General features: G+C 41.5%; 1 pseudogene; it reads right to left on the minus strand.

The window, feature by feature from the left end:
- Positions 1–454: 454 nt before the first annotated feature.
- On the minus strand, positions 455–6645 carry LOC103726058 (annotated as a pseudogene).
- Positions 6646–7159: the final 514 nt, after the last annotated feature.

Raw genomic sequence — 7159 nt, forward strand, 5'->3', positions numbered from 1 at the left:
GTTTTACTTCCTTCTTCATTTCAGCCTGAGTATTCTTTAATATTTCTAATTCTTTTCTGAATTCATTCAGCGTTTATCCCTATCTTCTTTCAGCTCTTTGATGTCTTTCTCTGTGTGTTCTTTAAATTCACTGAATTCTTTTATTTGCATAGTGCAACAAGACAGTCTTTGGCTACTGATCAGAGTGGTGTCAGGTAGTCACACCTTTTAACATTCAAGTCACAAGCTGTGAAGCGTGGAAGGGCTGGGGTCTACTATCCTGTCTTATCACGTTTATCCCTATCTTCTTTCAGCTCTTTGATGTCTTTCTCTGTGTGTTCTTTAAATTCACTGAATTCTTTTATTTGCATAGTGCAACAAGACAGTCTTTGGCTACTGATCAGAGTGGTGTCAGGTAGTCACACCTTTTAACATTCAAGTCACAAGCTGTGAAGCGTGGAAGGGCTGGGGTCTACTATCCTGTCTTATCAGAATTTGTGGTCGTGTTTTCAGTGCTAATGGGCTGCACATTGTCTGCAAGGTTGTGTGCGAGCTCAAAAAACAAATCTTTGAGTACACTTAACTCCTTGGTCAGCAGCTTAATTTTTGCCTCCAAGTACTTGTTCTCTTCTTTGAGCTAGTTTGTTCTCTGCAATGTATCTTGGGCTTTCTCCTTGCTTATTTATTTATTTATTTATTTATTTATTACTTTTTAATATTTTATTTATTATTTTTATTTTATGTGTATGAGTGTATTGCCTACATGTATGTAAGTGCACCTGAGTCATGCATGCTGTGGAGGTCAGAAGAGGGCTTGGAATTCCCCTGGAACTGGAGTTAAGGATGGTTCATAGCCACCATGTGGGTGCTGAGGATTGAACCCAAGTCCTCTGCAAGAGCAGTCAGTGCTCTTAACCGCTGAGATCTCTCTTCAGCCCCTTATTATTTTTATTTTATGTGTATGCATGTATTGCCTGCACGTAGGTAAGTGCACCGTGTTGTGCAATGCCCGCGGAAGTCAGAAGAGGCTGTCTGATCCCCTGGGACTGGAGTTACCGACAGTTGTTAGCTGCCATATGGGTGCTGGGATTCGAACCCTGGTCTTCTGCAAGAACAACCAGTGTTCTTAACAGCTGAGCCATCTCTCCAGCCCCTCTGCTTGCTTTTTAACCCCCTCTTTTTCACAGCCATGTTGTTCCTCTCTCTGTGCTGGAGGTATTTGTCACTATTTTACTGTTTCGATCCATGGGTGAACTCTTTTTGCTTTGCTTGCTTGGAGGCATAGCTTTGCCCAGGGCCAGCGGGCACCATCTGAGGAACCTGCCACAAGCTCACTGGCATGTGCCTGAGTATGAGTAACACTTATCAGGTTCACTCCTGGTGTACTGGCTGGCTGCAATATCTTGCTCATTTGGCCACTTTCCTTTGCCAACGCAGAACAGGTAGAATCAGAGCAATGTGATCAACCGACACCATGCTAAAATGCCAAAAGACCTTCACATGCACCTTTGCCTCTGGCCCGCCCTACCCCAAGCAGCCTCCAGTCTAAGCAGCCCCAAGCGGGTGGAGCCCCCACCTGACCAACGCCATGTGGGCCCGGAGTCCACGCAGAGAAGCAACAGTTACAAAACTGTCAATACCAGCTGATTTGGCTGCCACTGGCTTCCCTCTCCTCTCCAAACAGGGCGTTTCTGCTAGTCTTTTAATCACAGCAGAAACTGGAATACATTCACAATAAAAAGATTGATCAGCTGAATCATGAAAATAGAGAAAAACTGACAATTCTTCTGTGTTTAAATATTTTGTTTCAAAACTTATTTTCAAGTAGATTCATCCGATTCAGAATAGCAATTCTGGAAACTCAGAGAATTGTACACACAGTGTACACACAGGTATGACATGGTCAGTGTGGGCAAGGTCTCAGTTCATGTGGATGACACAGTATTGACAGAAGTGTGCGTGAGCAAGTGTGCCTGAGGGCCAGCATGCAAACCACTTTTAAGAGCCACGGTAACATGAAATTTGTGAAACTCCTTAGTTCTCCATTCATGGCTATACAGCACAAAGATTTCCTAAGGAGTCACTTTAGGATTAATGAATCTAAAAGTAGAAAAATAGCTAAAGCAGAAAAGAAAGCCTAGCACTGCAGAAGTGCTCTATGATGCTTGTTAAATGCCAGAAGAATCAGCTAGAAAGCACTGGTTGGATTGAAAGATAGTGTTTGCATGGCCTCAGAACAGTGGATAATGGTTGTTACCTTCATTCTTTATTTAACCATAACGTTTTATAGTAAAAGGCCAGAATATAGTATTACCTAGAGTGAGTGGGGCCAAGAAAGGGCCTGTCTGTGCCTACTGTTTATCTGAGGGGATATCTTTCCGGGGAAACACACATATAGACATTTCCTGATGCACAAAATCCAAACCAATTAAGGTGAATGTGGAGACTGGAGACACAGACACATGACCACAATCTGTTACCTGGGAAGCTCTCACTTCTCATTCTGAGCAGATTGTTCTGAAATTAGTGATGCACCAAACAAAAGACAACAATTCTTATCCACAATGTGTCCTAAGAGAGTCAGTCCAGAATACATACAGCATTTGCATTTTCAAGGCCTTATCTTCAATTTAGAGAAAATACTTTTAGACTCAGGTCATACTGGGTCTAAAGTTTGCTTTGCACAGGTCTTTGTTTCTCCTGGTGCCTTGGGGCAATGGAAAACAGGATGGGAAAGAATGGCAACTCTAAGAGTCTATATTAGTCTGTTGCAGGATGCTGTCACAAAACACCTAAGGATGGGTACTTCATGGAGAAAATGAGTACTTTCACACTCTGCTGATTCAGACCAGATCAGGCAACCCTATCTCTTTTCTCTTAAGGGTTCCCCTGTAGCTACACTGAATCATAGCAAAGACACATTATAAGAACCTGCTCTTGTGAGATGGATGCCTTCTAAGGAGTGCCTCTGTGCCCCAATTATCTACTCTAACTTCATGCTTTAAAGGTCTGACAACCACCATATCTCTAATGCACATAAGAACATTTCAACACACCAGCATTTGGGATCTCATTCCAATTGTCTTATCCTTAGAAGACCCCAGAAGAAAGATGAAAGGATGCTTACAGAAAACAATATAAGCTTTTCACGGGTAGTATGCTTGTCAACACTTGAGTAAAAACCACACTCAAGTTTTGCTCTGAATAAGTAAACTTTTAACAGAAGAAAAGTCCTATGATAAACACTGTTGAGCCATGTTGCATACCCTCTTCTACCAAGGATGAGTTAACACAATTCTATTTCCTTCTCTTCTTAAGTAAACACAGATACCAATAGTATACACCATGAGATTATTAAGTGTGATATTCACTAAAAAATAAAGGAATCTTGAAATTAACCTTTCTACCTTTGAAAAAGGAAAGACCATCTTAACCTTAACAAATGATGGGCCTGCTTCTGCCTCATCTTGAGAGGCCTTCATCTGATCTTCCTCAGACAGTTCTAAGAGGACAAAAAAACCACTCAGTTCATGGTACTGAATGTTGAATACCAAGAGTTCTTGGCTAGATACAGTGGTCTATGGATTTAGTGTACATGGCCAGGCTTAGTGGGTATACTTAAATGTGGTTCAGATGATGCCAGACCATTTTCCTAGATGAAAAAAGGAAAGACAAGACCTCAAGAGAAATGAGGAACAGAATTTTGGCCTTCTAAATAATTAGAATCTAAAGCAACATGGAGCGATCCATCTTTGACTGAGTAAACACTGAAAAAAATGTTATGATTAAATGATAGATTTCTATCACTTCTTCAGGCCATTTTGTAGTCAGGAAAACTGCCATTATTTTCTGGATGTCTGTTAAACAGCTTTTAACTACCAAAGACTGACATACTCAGATCCTGTAACTTCTCATGCACTCTCTCATTGGATCAGACCAAGAATGCCATTACCTGCCAGTAATTTCTTCACTCCTGAGAGACCATTGGCCAAGTCATCCTCAGTGTTGATACTGTCTACATCACTGATTTCTGGATGGCAGTCAGTGGAGATGGTGACTCACATTGGTGTCTGTTACAGGTGAAGCCACGCTGCCTCACACAAGAACGACCTCAGCTTCACATTGTTTCAGATCATTCAGTGAGAACCAAAGCAGATGTCTGAATGCCTTTTTATGCTCTTTGGTCGTACTTCTAGTGATGAACTAGGTAAATTAACATTTCACATATTAAAAATACTGCAAAACGTCTTTTACGTATGCAGTATAATCTATGACTACTGTTAATAACAAAGTAATCACTGAGTTTTCACTGTTCCTTTGGTAGTGCTGCATGACTTTTCAACTACAATTACTGTAGCACTTCCTCTCGAGTTTGGAGCCCTGCTTTTTCTAAAAGAGAGCTTTCTCATTATTGCAGAAACTGGAATACATTCACAACAAAAAGAGTTTGGTCAGCTGAATTCATGAAAACAGAGGAAAACTAATAATTCTTCTGTGTTTAAACATTTTACCTCATTACTTATTTCCAAATACAGTCATTTGATTCAGAATGGCACTACTGGAAGATCAGAGATCAGTGTACACCTTACACAGGTATGACATGGTCAGTGTAGGTAAGATGTCAGTTCATGTGGATGACACAGTATTGACAGAAGAGCCACATGAGCAAATACGTCTGAGGCCCAGCACCCAAACCATTTTAAGAGTCACATGAACCATGAAATTTGTGAAACTCTTTCAGTTCTCTGTCCTTAGCACTATGACACTAAATCTTCGTAGGGATTCATTTTAAGTCTACTGAATCTAAAAAAGTAAATAAAGGCAAAATCAGGAGAAAGCACTAGGACACAGACAAGAACTCCAGCAGCATAGAGTTTATTGGCAGGGAAAATGCATGGGACAGTCCTCAGTTCAGTATAGAGGTTTACAGGTTGTTGGCTGGAGGCTTTTATAGGGGGTTGAGGGGGGATGCAAAGGTGGGAAGATTTTTTTTTAAACAAGTTAGGCAGGGGAGAGAGTCCAGGGCTTATCAGGAGAGAACATCCTTTGTCAAACCAGTCCCTTCTGTCCCCTTCCATCAGCCAGGATTTGGGTCATGGGATAAGGGGTCTGTTTATCTTCCAAGATTATCAAAGGGGAAGTGGGCTGTGCTGAAACAGCTCTTGCAGCGATCAGGTCTTGGGTCATAGGTTGCAGGGAGTCTGTTTATCTTGTCTGCAGGTGGTCAGGGTGCTCATTCACTCAGTCCCTGTAATTTCAGAGGGCCTGCAAAACCATAAGGCCCTGTTGCTTTGGGGAAGGGGTTGCTGTAGATCTTCGGATCTACATTCCAGCTTTTTGTGTTACAGGAGCACCGTTGTTGTCTTCCTGCTGAACATGGTTGATGTGGGGGAGGCTGGATTAGGGATCAGTCAGACAGCGGGGATTCCCTCCTCCTGCATCTGAACAGGGTCCTTGATGGTTGATAGGTACTCGTATACATGTGGAGGGAAGGAAAGTAACAGCTGATTAAAATTAGTGTGAGTTAGTTGTTGAATCCTGCCCTGAAAATATTTGAAGAGGCAAGGAGCAATGGTTAGCACCAAAGTAACAGAAAGCAGGGGGCTGAGTAAGGGCAGAAGCCAGGGAGTCAGTCCTGTAAAAATATCCCATTGAGGTGACTGCTGGTACTGGGAAGTTTTAAGGGAAAGATAAAATCTTTCTTCACCCAAGAAAATACAGGTTCTATTACCAGGTAATTGACTAGTGAGACTGGAAAAGTGGGTCCTCCAACAGATAGACTAGACATTGTTATAGTCTGGACCAGTTCAATTTATGGGGCTTATTGATACTCTAACAGTGTTGGGAGTGGTGGGTGAGGAAAACAACTCACCTCCTACTTTTCACCTGAGGGTACTGCATCAGTTAACTTTATGTCACTATGACCAAATGTTCTGACAGAAAAAATTAAGACAGGGATGAATGTTCTATTTTTGAATCCCTGACATAAAACATGAAGGATTTTTTTTCCCTAAAGAAGTCATCTGAGGACCTTGTAAAACAATCATGTGGTGCCCTTCCTCCACTACCTTCCCACTGTCAGCTGCCTCTCAGAGTTTCTAGTGACAGGGAACCACACTGGCAGGACACCATGGCCTACATGTCTTCCACAATGACTCAGAAGCTGAACCATTCTAAACCAGTTACTTCCTACATGATGGTTAGGAAAAAAAACAACACTATCTTTCAATTAACCAATCATGGATCAGCCCTCAACCTCAACTGACAGGACAAGAGGCCCAGTGCCTTGGTGACTTAAAGGACTGTACACACCACTTTCTTGGTAACACTCATTGTCAGCACTGTCTATGCAGCCTATAGTAGACCTGGGTAAGATAAGGACAGAGGGCACACTAGCTCTGAGTGTGTACCTTCCCCACTCACTCCTTCCTCAACAAAGTGCTATTTTTACTTCTCAAACTCTTATAGCCACATCCCATCCAGGGGCAGGACATGTAGTCCTAGGTCCCCTTAATGAAAGCTCTTCTTAGCTAAGGCCTGAACATATAGACACACCCTGAGGAACAAAACATTTTAGAAATAATGGCATGCAGCCATACTTTTCATTGCTGAGTGTACATCCACTGAGTGGCTCTGCTCTCTCTGCACACACTTACCAGGCAACATGGAGACTGATCACTAGTGAGAGGAAGAATTTTTAAAAATTATTTAATTGAATTTTTGCAATTTTGATACAATTTGATGATATTTAGATCCTCTCCCCTATCCACACCTCCCCTTACCACCCCATGCCCAATTTAATGTACTCTATTATAATGACCTTCAGTGTGGGTCCATCCACTGGAGCCTGGTTAACCTCCAAAGAGTTCCATCCCTATAAGAGACTGTTTCTCCCCTTCCCATAAGTCATCAGTTGCCAAAAGTTCCTTAGGTTGGGTTGGGATTTTATACATGTCTATGCTTGGCTTTTGTCTGGTTTGAGCTGCATGAGACTTGTGCATGCTGTCACCATTGCTATGAGTTCATATATGTAACTGACCTGATGTACTTTTTGAGCACAGATCCTAACTCACTTTTAAATGTGCATGATTAAAAGAATGAAACTATATATATATATATATATATATATATATATATATATATATATATATATTTTTTTTTTATCTCTCTCATATACACA

This window comes from Nannospalax galili, unplaced genomic scaffold (assembly GCF_000622305.1).
Source record: "Nannospalax galili isolate Female #2095 unplaced genomic scaffold, S.galili_v1.0 scaffold28, whole genome shotgun sequence".
Taxonomy (NCBI): domain Eukaryota; kingdom Metazoa; phylum Chordata; class Mammalia; order Rodentia; family Spalacidae; genus Nannospalax; species Nannospalax galili.